This window comes from Lissotriton vulgaris, chromosome 1_1, assembly GCF_964263255.1.
Source record: "Lissotriton vulgaris chromosome 1_1, aLisVul1.2, whole genome shotgun sequence".
Classification (NCBI taxonomy): Eukaryota; Metazoa; Chordata; class Amphibia; order Caudata; family Salamandridae; genus Lissotriton; species Lissotriton vulgaris.
This window is the reverse complement of record NC_141685.1, coordinates 1,502,321,606-1,502,336,740: the sequence shown is the minus strand read 5'-3', so window position 1 is coordinate 1,502,336,740 and position 15,135 is coordinate 1,502,321,606.

Below are 15,135 nucleotides of genomic sequence, written 5' to 3'. Positions count from 1 at the left end.
ATGTAGCGGCGGGAAACGGCAATGAAGACTCAAGGCAAGGGGGCGAGGGCAGGGATGTAGGGGAAGTGGTGGCGGGAGAGCAGATGGCAGGGGTGGCGAGGGGAAGAAGGCACAAGGGTATAGAAGCAAAATACCAATAAACAGGTCAGAAAGGCAGTAGAGTACAAAACAGTACACAAGGAGGTGACAGATAAACAGTAACAGGTGCAACAGTGACCAGTGAGCAGGTACAAACCTTCCCAGCAGCAACAATCACCTGGGAACAAACACGGGCACAGTCAGGTGGAGCTGCGCGGAGTGGGGAGCAACTGCCCTGGTAACGGTGTCAAGGGGTCGCTCTCACTGCCGCTCAGTCCAGCCATAATAAGGGGAGGTTAGAGGGAGGAGCAGCTGGGAGGGAGGAGAACAGCAAATGGAAGTGAGGGGGCGGGGCCTCAGGAGATGCAGCAACAGGAAATGGCAACGAAGACTCAAGGCAAGGGGGCAGGGCCGCAGAGGACGCAGCAGCGGGGGAGCGGATGGCAGGGGCGGCGAAGGGAACAGGGCGCAAAGGTATAGAAGCAAAATACCAACAAACAGGGCAGAAATGCAGTACAGTACAACACAGTACACAAGCAGGTGACAGGCAAACAGTAACAGGCGCAACAGTGACCAGTGAGCAGGAACAAACCTTCCCAGCAGCAGCAATCAGTTGGGAACAAACACGGGCACAGAGCAGAAGCAGAGGTGCAGAAGGAAGCAATAGTAGTGCAAAAAGAACCAACACAGTTGTAGAAAGAGGGAAGAGGGAGGCAGAAATAGGCAAGAGGGGTGCAGAAAGAAGCAAGAGATGTGCAGCAAGAAACAAAAGAGATGCAGAAAGAAGGAACAGAGGTGTTGAAAAAAGCAACAGGAGTGCAGAAAGGGGGAAGAGGGGTTGAGAAAGAGGCAAGGGGTACAGAAACAAGTGAGCATGCAGAAAGAAACAAAAGGAGTGCAGAAAGAAGGAACAGTGGTGCAGAAAAAGGCAAGAGGGGTGCAGAAAGAAACAAAAGAAGTGCAGAAAGAAACAACAAAGGTGCAGAAGGAAGCAAGAGAAGTGCAGAAAGGGAGAAGTGGGTTGGAGAAAGAGGCAAGAAGTATACAGAAAGAAACAAGAGAGGTGCAGAAAGAAACCAAAAAAGTGCCGAAAGAAGGAACGGAGCTGCAGAAAGACACAAGAGGAGTGCAGAAAGAAAACAGAGTGATGTGAAAGCGGCATGAGGGATACAGAAAGAAGCAAGATGCTTGCAGAAAGTAGCAAGAGTTACAAAAATAAACAAAAGAAGTGCAGAAAGAAGGAACTGCAGTTCAGAAAGAGGCAAGAGGGGTGCAGAAACTTTGAAGGAAGAGGGGTGCAGAAGAGGCACAAGGGTTGCAGAAAGAAGTAAACAGAGGTGCAGAAGGAAGCAGGAGAAGTGCAGAAAGAAGCAACAGAGGTGCAGAAAGAGGGATGAGGGGTGGAGAAAGAGGCAAGAGAAGTGCAGAAAGAAGCAGTAGAAATATAAAAAGGGGGAACAAGGGTTTGAGGAAGTGGCAAGAGGGGTGCAGAAGGAAGCAAGAGAGGTGCAGAAAGAAACAAAAGAAGTGCAGAAAGACAGAACTGAGGTGCAGAAAGAGGCAGGAGGAGTGCAGAAACAGGGAATATGGGTGCAGAAAGAAGCACAAGGGGTGCAGAAAGAAGCAAGAAAGGTGTAGAAAGAAGCAAGCGTAGTGCAGACAGAAGCAACAGAGGTGCAGAAAGAGGCAAGAGGGGTGCAAAAAGAGGGAGGAGTGGTACAGAAAGAGGCACAATAGGTACAGAAAGAAGCAAGAGATGTGCAGAAAGAAACAAAAGAGCAGAAAGAAGGACCAGAGGTGTAGAAATAGGCAACATCGGTGCAGAAAGAGGGAAGAGGGTGGCTAAAGAGACAAGGGGAGCAGAAAGAAGCATGAGAGCTGTAGAAAGAAACAAAAGAAGTACAGAAAAAAGGAACAAAGGTGCAGAAAGAGGCAAGAGGGATACAGAAAGAAGCAAAAGGGGTGCAGAAAGAAGCAAGAGGTACACAAAGAAAGAAAAGAAGTGCAGAAAGAAGGAACAGAGGTGCAGAAAGAGACACAAAGAGTTCAGAAGGAGGCTATAGTAGTGCAGAAAGAAGCAAGAGAGTTGCAGAAACAGGCAAGAGGCGTGCAAAAAGAGGGAAGATAGGTGCAGAAAGAGGCACTTGGGGTGCAGAAAGAAGCACGAGATGTGCAGAAAAAAACATAAGAAGTGTAGAAAAAAGGAACAGGGGTGCAGAAAGGGGCAACAGGGGTGCAGATAGAGGCAAGGGGGTACAGAAAGAAGCAGGAGAGCTGCAGAAAGAAACAGAAGAAGTGCAGAAAGAAGGAACAGCGGTGTAGAAAGAGGCAAGAGGGGTGCAGAAACTTTGAAGGAAGAGGGTGCAGAAGAGGCACAAGGGTTGTAGAAAGAAGGGAACAGAGGTGCAGAAAGAGGGATGAGGGGTGGAGAATGAGGCAAGAGAAGTGCAGAAAGAAGCAGTAGAAATATAAAAAGGGGGAACAGGGTTGGAGGAAGTGGCAAGAGGGGTGCTGAAAGAAGCAAGAGAGGTGCAGAAAGAAACAAAAGAAGTGCAGAAAGAAGAACCAGAGGTGTAGAAAGGGGCAACAGGGGTGCAGGAAGAGGGAAGAGGGTGGCGAAAGAGGCAAGGGGTGCAGAAAAAAGCAAAAGAAGTACAGAAAGAAGGACCAGAGGTGTAGAAAGGGGCAACAGGGGTGCAGAAAGAGGGAAGAGGGTGGCGAAAGATGCAAGGGGAGCAGAAAGAAGCATGAGAGCTGTAGAAAGAAACAAAAGAAGTACAGAAAAAAGGAACAAAGTTGCAGAAAGAGGCAAGAGGGATACAGAAAGATACAACAGGGGCGCATAAAGAAGCGAGAGGTGCACAAAGAAAGAAAAGAAGTGCAGAAAGAAGGAACAGAGGTGCAGAAAGAGACACAAAGAGTTCAGAAAGAGGCTAGAGTAGTGCAGAAAGAAGCAAAAGAGTTGCAGAAACAGGCAAGAGGTGTGCAAACAGAGGGAAGATGTGGTGCAGAAAGAGGCACTTGGGGTGCAGAAAGAACAAGAGATGTGCAGAAAGAAACAAAAGAAGTGTAGAAAAAATGAACAGAGGTGCAGAAAGGGGCAACAGGGGTGCAGAAAGAGTCAAGGGGGTACATAAAGAAGCAGTAGAGCTGCAGAAAGACACAGAAGAAGTGCAGAAAGAAGGAACAGAGGTGCAGAAAGTGGCACAAGGGTTGCAGAAAGAAGGACAAGGGATGCAGAACAAGGCAAAAGGGGTGCAGAAAGAAGTGAGACTTGCAGAAAGAAACAAAAGAAGTGCAGAAATAAGGAACAGAGGTGTAGAAAGAGGCGAGAGGGATGCAGGAAGAGGGGTGTGAAAGAGGCACAAGGGGTATAGAAAGAAGAAAGAGATGTTCAGAAAGAAGCAAAAGAGGTACAGAAAGAGGGAAGGGTGAGGAAAGAGACAAGAGAAGTGCAGAAAGAATCAACAGAGATACAGAAAGGGGGAAGAGGGGAGGGGAAATGTTAAGAGGGGTGCAGAAAGAAGCAAGAGAGTTGCAGAAAGAAACAAAAGAAGTAAAGAAGGAAGGAACAGAGGTGCATAAAGAGGCAGGAGGGGTGCAGAAGAAGGTAGAGGGGTGCAGAAAGAGGCAAGAGAGGTACAGAAAGAGGCAAAAGAGGTGCAGAAAGTAGAAGAGATTTGCAGAAAGAGGCAAGAGAAGTGCAGAAAAAGAAAGAACGGAGCAGAAAGATACAACAAAAATGCAGAAAGAGGCAAGAGAGGCACAGAAAGAAGCAAGAGTGGCTTGCACACCATTAGTACCAATTTAACACCCATATTTAGCAATAAATAACAGGTGACCATTCTAGGTTTGCAAAGGACCTTCCACCACGCTGTTACACTTGTCACTGCATTTTTTGTAACATTTGAGTCATTTGAGCTAGAAACAAGGCTTTTTTTGTTCAAATCTGAAGATTAGGCAGCAGATGATGGATTATGTGGCTAATGTGGAAAACGTATATTAGTGGGTAAGTCGGTGCAGCCAAACAGTTGCATATTTCAAGTGGCCCTGCTCATACCTCTCACTAGGTCCAGAAGTGCTCCTCAGTGATTCCTTCCTTTTTGTGTCTCATTGATTTCATAGTTTAGCCTCTATGGAAACGAGGAAGACTAAACTTAAGGTTACCACTCCACAACACAGACTACCATACCACATAATTCCTCTCCAATCTCACTTTACATAATTCCTATACACTAAATACCACATACTTTCTATCCACATAATTTCACTGCAAAACATACCACATAAGTCTACTAAACACAATGTACATCCACTCCAAAACCATTAGTAAAAAACATTTACATTTACACCGCCAATAGCTCTAACTATTCCAAATGCAATACCTATTACATTACAAATCCTTCTTTAACTGGTAGTCGTGTTTGCAGAGTGGTGAAAAAAGGCCGCTGGGCTTCCAACCAGTGCTCAGGAATTCAACTGCGTAGGACTTACAGGAGGTACCAGGAGGGCTTCTTGGGACCCAAAGTCCCTCAGGAGTAAAGTGGTCTTCATCCCCCAACCAGTACTGTGCCAGGTGGTGCATTTGCAGAGTGGTGGAGAAAGGTGGGGCGTGGCCTCTGGAGACCTCCTAGCAATCCCACTGTGTGGGACTTAGTGGAGGTAACAGGAGGGGTAGTTGGCCCCCAAGGACAACCTTGGAGGACAACTACCCCTCCTAGTACCTCAAGTAAGTCCCACACAGCAGCATTGCTAAGTTCTCAAAGCAGGTCATTCCCCCTTCCCCCACCACTCTGCAAAGCACTCCCTAGTGCACTCTTGGATGGGGATTAAAGTCCACTTCACTGCTGGGGGTACTTGGGGGCCAACTGGCCTACCTGATACCTCCACTCTGCCCCAGATAGTGAGATTGCTTATACGTGGACACAGGTCATGCCCTCTTTGTCCACCACTGTGCAAACACGCCTACTGGTGCGCTCTTGGTTGAGGGATGAAGTCCCTTTGCCTCCTGAAAGTTCCTGGGGCCAACCAGCCGACCAAGTACCTCCAGTAAGCCCCACAAAGCTGGATTGCTTAGAGTGGTCCGAGGCCATGCCCCCTTTTTACACCACTCTGAAAACGTGCCTCCTGTGATGTCACTGACCTTGTCATGAGTGATGTAATATGGGACATTATCAGCAGTGCATTGGGAAGGCGTGTGTTATTACGGATGAATTTCTCTGTTTTTTTACGAGTGAAATGTCAGACTAACTTTAACGTGCCTGAAACCTGTGGTTTTTTCAGTGAATACCTAAGGTTTTTTAAAGGCCTGAGAGTCCTGAAAACCAATGTGACTGATTATATTGTGTTTGCGGTGGCAAATTACCTGGGTGCCATCTGAAGTGTTAGAAGGAAATGTCTTAGGGACGGCAATTGACCCCACTGTATCAAAGACATTGCAGCGTAATATGGGAATATGCTAGCGTCTGATTTTAGATTATATTTTTAATATTACAACTGTTTTTAAAATGTATGTTTTAAATGTCTTTTATGGTAAAAATTTTACCGAAATAAAGATTCTTTGAGTTGAGTTGAAAGGCCAATTTCTAACTATAACGTCCCTGAAACCTGAGTTTTTTTCAGTGAATTTTATGTATGTATTCAATCTCCTCCCACTCTTACAAGGAAGGAATCAGCACTCAGGTTGTAGTTTGGAAGAATTTATTCTGCAAAGGTTGCAATCCACTCGTTTGGGCTCGTCCGAAACTTGATAACAATACAAAATGTAATTTAGCTTCCTTATTTAAATGTACAAATTCCTCCATTTGCCAACATTAACAAAGGACTACATATTCCAATAATCCGAAAAGCTGACGGTCATATTGGCCTGGTCACAATGCGAATATTCAGGAATTCATACAAGAAAGAAAAGAAAACAAGTGTTGATATGCACACAATGTCATTTCAGCACATCTTGCCCTGTGACCGCCACACCTGTATGTTCGTCAGCGTGACTTGTTCATAATAAACATACTTATGATTGCAAACATCAGCATAAACAATGGACTACACATTACTTTAAAGTGAAAGGCTGTCGGCCATATTGATCTAGGCACTTAGCATATTATAATGGTTCTTACACGAAAGAAAAGAAAAAAAAGGGTGTTAATATACACACAATATCCCTAAATAAAGTTCTAGCAATTATAGTTCCATTCCATTCACAGTTCATTTGAGATGTCATGAGTGATGTCACTGACCATGTCATGAATGATGTAATGTCTGAGGTGATAAGCAGTGCATTGAGGGGGAGTAAGGTATAGTTAGGTCAGGTAACTATAACTGCTGAAATTCACTGGTTTTGTACGAGTGAAATCTAACTATAATGTCCCTGTAAACTTAGTGTTTTGTAATGTTAAGTAAGATGCCTCTCACAATTGACGGTGGGGGAGTTGGCAGCAGGGCCTGGCCTGGCATTGGGATGCCCCCACCCAAGCTTGCTACTCCTGCCTCCCCTCCTTCTTGTCATCCATTGTCCAAGTCCATGCCCCTGCTCCCTCATTACAGCCCTGTGTGTCCGTTAGCCTGCCACTGGCCTTCCCACCTACTCTGAACAGTTAGCTTGCTGCCCCATCCACTTCCTCCCTATCCTCTGTTGTCTGAACCCATGTTGGTGTGCATGCCCCTGCTCCATCCTGTTTGCCCACCATGTTCCATGGACATGCCCCTCCTTTCTACCCTGAGTGTTCTGTTTAGCTGCCACTCCCCTCCCACCTGCCTAGCATTGTCAGATGACTGTAATCTGTCCCTGCCACCTACACCCTGCTTGTAAAAAAAATGTAAATTGATACTTGTATAGCGCACTACTCACCCGCAAGGGTCTCAAGGCGCTTGTAGGAATACCGCTGTGGAACCCATCCTGGCTTTCCCTGTGAGGCGCCAACTCCTGGGCACCCCCAAGGTTGAGGCCAGGCATCCTTAGCGTTGTGGTGGCCGTTGTGGAGATTAAGCAAGCTATTGCCCAGAGTTGCAGAGTGGGACTCAATGATTGGATTAGGCACCGAGGAGAGAATTATCAGGTCCGTGGAATTTTGAGCCAAAGACCCGCCGAGGCGGGGAATTGAACCGTGGTCCCGGGCTAGACCTCTGCATCAGGGTCTGCCGCTCTAACCATTGAGCCACACTTGTCCACGTTGCATACCCCTATCGCCTTCCTCCTGTCCACCATTGACCATTTTACTGCCACACCCTGCTGCTCCTCCTGCCTGCCCAGCATAGTCTGTTGTGAGTCCCCTTTTCCTGAACTCTGTTGTCTGTGCCCAGCTCCTATCCCTCCCTTCTACCCTTCATGGTCCTTACTGCATGCTCCTACCCCCTCCGTCTTGGCCATCATGGCCATTGTGCTGCCACTAACCCTCCCACTCGCCATGCATGGTCTTATGTGCTACCACAGCCCCTCCCACCTTTTTTGTGTGGTCAGCTAGCTGCCCCGGACCCCTCCTCCTTCCCTCCATGGTCTGTGTGTATGCCATAATAGTTTCACTGTTGCCCTCCACAGTGTGTTGTGCTTCTAGTGCCCATCCTCCCTGACTTCCATGGTCAGCTTGCTGATCCTGCCCTGCCCCCTTGCCCCCTGCCCTCTGTTTTCCATGTGCAGACCGCTATTCCTTCCCTACGGTCTTGTCTGTTCCATTGTAATGCCCCTGATCCCTTCCTGCTGCCCTTTATGGTCTGTTATGCTGCAGATTTCTCTTCTGTCTGGCCATTATGATCAGCTTGCTGCCATTGACTCTTTCCCCTCTGTTTTCTGTTGTACATGTTCATGGTCCTGTCCCCTCCCTATTGATTTCTAAGTATTGTTGTGCTGCACTGCCATCCTGCATGCCCTTTATGGTGTATCGTGCTGCTACAAAACCTGATGCCTGCCCTGTAAGGTCAGTTTGGTGCACCTGTCCATGTCGCTCCTGTCCTCTGTTATCCGTGTCCATGTCCCTACCTCAATTTCTCCTGCCTTCCATGATCCAATGTACCATACTTGCTAACAATTTGAACTTTGTAAGAGGGAGATATTGAAAGAAAACTGGGAAATTGATTTTCCCAATTGACTTACATTGAAAAAGAGGGGGTTGTAGACAAGAGACAGCCCATTTGGGCTTAAAAACATCGGGTGTTTCCCGGCTGAATTGAGTCTGTTGGCATCTATGGTTGTACTACCACTGCCTCTTCCTTCTGCCCACATTGATGTATTATATTGCCACAGCCTCTCTTGCCTGTCCTGCATTGTTGATTTGTTAGCCCTGCCCCCTTTCCACTGCCCTCCATAGGCTATTGAGCTGTCACTGATCTTCCTGCCTATCCAGTGTCGTCAATTTGTTGCCTTTGCACCCTCCTACCTGCCTTCAATTTTCCGAGTCAAAGCCTCTGACCTCTGCCTCTCAACAGTATCCTAATGCACAACTAGATTGCTAATATTCTGTGGGGCATATTCTCAAGCACTATCACTGAGTTAGCTGCACTTTATTGCAGCTAAAGTGGTGATAAATATATCGCCCTATTCACAAGATGGTGCTAACAGCTGATTTCACCAATTTACCTGCGATAGCAGCCACAAAAAAAATTGCCACAGATGACACCGGCAACTAACGCTAATGATATGCAGAGTAGGCGTTACACTGAAAAATCTGCAACAACACGACTTTGCAACTTTCTCAATGACCAGCCAGATCAGCGATAACATCCCAAAACATGCGATAAGGCGCATTAGCAGCAGACATTTAAAACCTGCTCTTACCTAGTGTAAAGTCGGATGACAACCTGCACCACACAAGGGAGCCCAGCCCAGAGCCCCACCTGAAGAACAACAGATGCCATGGAGCTACTGATCATGTAGCTCAGACACCCAAGAGGGCCACAACACACACCACCACCACCCCCAGGGACGCCACCCTCCCTAGGCCCCCCACCCCGGACAAAGGTATGTTTCATCAACTTTACAAAATCATGAACAAAACAATTTGCCTGATGTTGCACAATTACAACAATTAACATTTATGTGTGGTCATAAACAGGAGACTCATTCATTCATCTGAATTTCCAAATAAATCATTTTATTCAAATTAAACTCGAAACAACTATTTGGAAGAGTCATGGTAGGTCTTCTCTGGACAATCTGTAAGCCACAGCCTGCAAGTTAAAATTCAAGATAAGAAGGTGTGTCATGCGCTCATCAAAGGACAGAGAGAGAGAGATAGCGAAAGAGAGAGTGAAAGCAAGGGAGGGAGATAAAAAATTAAAAGAAGAGAGGGATAGAGAGATTAAGAGAGAGAGAGAAAGAGAGAGAAAAAGGGAGAAAGGGAGATAGAGAAGCAGTAAAAGGAAGGGAGGGAGAGAGCGCACCGACACTGTGGACCCAGACCTCAATGCTCACCTGCTGCCACCGGTGTGTCTCCAACCACGTGCCGGTATACACTGCAGTCCACCAGGTCCCTTATCTGAACCAGAGTCCAGATTTATGGATGGCACAGTTCACATAATTGCACACGTCATCATCTCTCGCCCGCCCCTGTGCACACAAGCTACTGCACTCCAGCCCCTCCCTCCTCCCAACGATGATTGTCGACCCCTGCACATCCAGGCCTCAATGCTCACCTTCCACCACCGGCGTGTCCCGAAGAGGGCCCACCTTGTGTCGGTGCAAGCTTCAAGCCCGGGCCCACGACCTTGGCAGCCTCCACATCATGCAACCCAGCACAGCGGGCCACCAGGTCACACATGTGATTCTGGGTCTTGATTTTGCAATGGCCGAGATCATATCAGTGCACACTGCATCATCACAGGCTGCACACTGGCTCAGCTCTCTAGGTGGCACTAACTCTGTGAACCTTGAGGCAATGCCACGTGGCGGTAGGCCTACACTGCGGTCCAGCAGGGCTCACACAAATCCTTACCAGTCCGGATCATCAGGACTGTGCATCATCACAGGCTGCACACCCGCTAGTCACTTAAGGTGCCCCTACCTCAGTGCACCGAAAGTCACGGTCCTGTGGCGGTAGGCCCGTGCCGGCCGCAGTGCATCCGGTGCCACCAAGTCTGTGCAACGCAAGTCACGCACCCTTTATGATTGAGAATCATGGTGCGGACGCCATCATGTCACCTCCGGCAGTGGGGAATGTGAAGTGGTAGGGCCATATGCCCTCATGCGTAAATAATAACCACACGGATGCACCCAGATAGAAAGTGGAAATGGCATCAATCATGTGCGCCCGGCCTTTTTTATTGGCAGGGTCACATGTTCTGTTATGCCTGTGCTGGATGGGTATGGTGTGGGTATAAACCAGCCCTCAGGGAGTGGTTGTGGCATGCTGAAATCTAGACCTTTGATCAGCAGATCACTACAGGGAAGAACTGGTAAATGTAGCGTTGTCGTCCCCCCTGTAAGCGTAAGTGGAGTGGGCTGGCCTGTACCAGTCCAGCATAGGGGTGTGAACTGTGACCACCGAGCTCTGGATGTGCTTCCGTCCTGGGCTGGACAAAGAAGTAACTAATGCACGTGTCTCTGTTGTAGTGTTGTTGCCACCCGGACAGCAATTGGTAATGTTGCACCCTGTGACTCAAGTACCACAACATGAGCAACATGAAAGTAAGGGGGAATCACTGACCCACCATTCATCCATACTGCCACACTTGAATGATCATAGACATGACACATCTGTTTGATTATGCATGTTTAATGCACATTCAGTGTAGTGTTGTAGCTGGAGCAGTGAGGGGCCATGCAATCCCCACTTTACATTGTTGGCCTGTGGAGGGCCAGCCGGGAAACATCACTTACAATGCAACTTTTACCACGCAGTGCCTTTACGACGCAACTTTTACAACACAAACCATTACAACGCATTGCGCTGGGGGCGCTCTAGGATAGGGAATAGGTTTAATTTACTGTCCAACACCTTCCCTACTATCCACGGGGACTGGAGTTGGAATAGTAAATTAAACTATTCACTATCCAGTGCCCCAAAGCACTATGCGTTGTAATGGTATGCGTTGTAAAACCCGCGTTGTAAAAGCATGCGATGTAAAAGCATGCATTGTAATGTCGTACATCCGGGCCAGCCAGAGTACTTAAAGGAAAGACAAGTTCATAGGAAGAGGAAGAGTTCAGTCCGCAGTCTGATTGCTGTATCATTGGTAACCAAACAGATTATGGTAGTCCATGTCACGGTCCAAGGTGAGTGTCGCAGAGTGTATTGGGGACAGTGGAAGGTGATGATGCAAAGAGCAGAACCAAGCCAAAAACAGGCCATATGGCAGAGATGAATGCTACTCCTTCCTTCTTGCCAGTAAGGCAGATGCATCCGCCTCTTTGTCCTCTGCTGTTTCATGTGCCTCACATGTGAGTGGTGGTGTTCTGTCTCCAGCACTGTGTGACAGTGACACCTCAGGGGATGGAGGTGGAATGTCTGCCTCACTGTGTGGCACTGACACTTCAGGGGGCGAAGATGTGGATGGAGTGATCGCAGCAGCATTCATCCGGGACAGGCTTTGTGGCAGCAATACCATGAGGAGGGTCTGCAGGGCATGGAGGAACCTCAGCTACCTCTCACTGGTGTGCAACCATGGCAGCTGCTCTTTCCACCTGCATCCACTCCATGTGCTCCATGATCCTCAGCATGTGTCCTAACTCCTGGGTGACTTCGCTGGAGCCACTCTGACTAGACAGTTGTTCTTGTCTCCGAGTAAGGAGTCCAGCGATGTCAGCCATGCATCATTGGAGAGCATGGAGCTGACTGTGGGTGTCCATCAGGGACTGTGAGCGGTCCCTGATGGGACTTAGACACCCACCTATGGCATCTAGTGTGGCTGCCATGCGTTCGAACCCTACCCGCACCTGTTTAGCCATCTTCTTCTGGCACCCCAACACACGGCGTTGGAAGGCCATGTGGTGTTCCTGGGAGTCCTGGAGGCAGCTGTGGTGGTGGGGGCTGCCTGCTGTGTGGTCTGTGCAGGGGGGTCTCCCCGATGCAGCTCAGCTGCCCTGCTCCTTGAGGTGGGTTGACGTAGCTTTCAATGAACTCGTGGAGGGTGTCATTGTCAAAGGTGTGGAGATCCTCTTCATCATCAGTGAAGAGAGGTTCGGTCTGCTATGTAGGAGCTGCTGGTTTTCCCTCTGCAATGTGAAAGGGAGATGCAGTTAAACATTGTGTTCACATGTATGTTGACTCATTGTGCATGTTTACATACAGACTGCATGACATGGTACATTGTGACCATTTGGGAGGAGCTGCCTATTTGATGCTGGACAGTGGACATTTCGACAACATTACAGATGTGTGTTTGTACTTGTACATTATCAACTCACATTTTCCTGCTGTGCCAAATGTGATTGGCCAGTTTCTACACTCAAGCGGCACCAGTTGTGTCCTCTGTTCTGTTGTGAACGAGTTACGGTTTTTACCACATTGTTGACAATTTTGAAGTGCTCTGCATGTTATATGTGTGTCCTGCATTTTGGGAGAGTCACCCCTGCTGCTCTGATTTTCCTGCTCCTTATCTCTTTCATGAGGTGTGCCTTTGACTTCTGCACTTATACAGTGCAGAGATGTTGCAGACTTGGGTACATTGGGCTCTTGGTGGGAGTTGGGAGTCTGTGGCATGGTTTTCCAGAGATGTGTTGTTGATTTCAGGGGTTGTTTGTGCACATGGATGTGTCAGAGTGTGACCTGCTCCTTTACAGATGTGGTCCACATTCAGCCACCTCAGTTTTGTGGCATGCAACATTTCATGATATATTGACTGCATCAATGCTATTCATCATTCTGTGTCACTTGCATTGTCAGTGTTGCTCACAGACACACCACTTTGCTGGGTTTCACACATGTGCATGGGTTGGTTTAGAGATTGGTAGTGTGTGGGAAGGGCTCCCTCTGGGCACATAGTCGATGGGGGCCTACTTGCAGTTTCTAGGTTTGCTGCAGTGTGCCAAGGAGGGTCAGGGGCATGCTCTAGAATCATTGTGGGTGTGTACTGTGCTATACCTAATTGTGCATGTGTGCCATTGTGCCCATCTCCCCCGTTCCTCCAGAGTCTGTTCGTTACTCACGCTGTTGCTGTTGTGTCAGGTCATATTGAGCAGTGTCAGGCCCCCGACTCCTGCCACCGTCTCCACACTGATGACTGTGGACACCATTTCCTCCATCTCATCCAGCTCCCCCTGTGGTATAGGACTCCCACCTCCAGTCTGTATTGCTGCCTTCTGGTTGTTGGCGAGTTTCTGCTTGGTTTTGCACTTCCCATCATACCAGCACCTCTTCCATTGTCCTCCTCAGTACTCCGACTGCATTCACCTTGTCCACGATGGACTGCCATATTCTATTTTTTGTTGCCAATGACACAGTGGAGGTGACGAACAGTAGTTGATGGTGTTCTATCACCTGTGTTATCAGGATCCTGTTTTCCTGTGGAGTGAACCGCCTCTTCCTCTTCTTCTTGTCCTTGCCCTTCCCAGACCCTGAGGTCCCAGGCTGGGTCTCCGTGGGGCTTTTTTTGTTTCCGGTTGTCCTCTGTACTACCTCCATTGTGCTTCGCAGTTGTTTTGGTTTTGTTTGTGGTTTTTTTTCTACTTTTAAAGGGATTTTCCCCGCCTGACATGTGTGAATTTCTGGCCTGGCAAAGATTATCACTGATTTTTTTATCGCTGTTGGGCCCACCGCAAATGTTTACACATTGGAGTTTAGACTTTTACCGCCGTCCCGGTGACTTTATCGCTGACATTTGACGCGTTATCGGGAACATATTGCATGTTACCGCGGTGTTGTGAATAGGACGTTAACACAGAGTTATTTTCTCATGATAGACGGCGATATGAAACATTGCGTTAGACGATTTGGCAATGATTATTGCATGTTCTTGAGAATGTCCCACTATATTTATTTCAAAAGTTTGGCACACCTGACGTCATCTTGATGTAATCAAAACTGTTATACGTACAACATTTCCTTTAGAAATTATAGAAATGAGAGGGTCTTATTTGCAGCAGAATTATGGTTAGTGCTCTAAAAAACAAAAATGAGGACATATTTTCTGAGTTCTCAAAAAGCGGCAAAGCACTTTTAAATTATTTGTTACAGCTATGTTTTTTTATCCAGTTGACCACTTGATTAAATGTTGCACTTAGAGGAGAGGATGTAGTGTTACTTCCAGAGCAGCAGACTATGCAACTGGGGAACCAATTTGGAGTTTCTGCTTCAGCTCGACATTCTGTGACTCTGGTCAAATCACTTAATCTCCCCATGCCTACAACCAAAATTAATTTGTCCTTTTGTGATGTAACCAATGCTCATGTAAAGCCTTCCAATACTTATCAGTCTGCACCATATAAAACTGGAAAACAACAAAAAATAAAAAGTGCTTTACACACTTCTGTCATTGGGCTATACATGGGCTACATCTGGGTGATATTTATGCTACATTTGGGCTCTTTTTTCTCTGGTGGCCATCTTGGGAGACTTCAATTCAATTCAATAAACTTTATTCGATCTGATTTAGAAACATTGGGGCATATTCACAAGCCCCTATTGCTACCATAATGTTAATTTCAGTGACGTTGTTGTGGCGATAGGGGCCTCGTCTTATTCACAAGGCAGCGTTAAGCCAGTTAACGTGGCTTAACGCTGCCTTGTGAATAAGGTCCCTTTCACGCTATGCTTAGGGTGAAAGGAGAGTGCAGTGGGTGTTGTGGTGGGCGTTCCATCGCAACAACCATTGATTTTTACCCGGCCACCTATTCACAAGGGCAGCGTAAATAGGAGGTAGCGCCAAAATTAAGACCAGGAAAACCCTTCCTGTATATAAAAAAAACTTTTTTTACAATGCCGGTTTGTAACGTACATGTGTGCTGCAGGAAGTAGCACACATGTAAGTTGCAAACTGGCATTTTAGATTTGTTCATGTACAGGAAGGGACACCTTCCTGTACATAAAGAAACCTCTCTGCTTGCCGACACCCTTGCACTCTGGTGCAAGGGTGCCTGCATTGGTGCTAAGTTGTGAAATTTAGCACCATCGCAGGGAGAAACGCAAG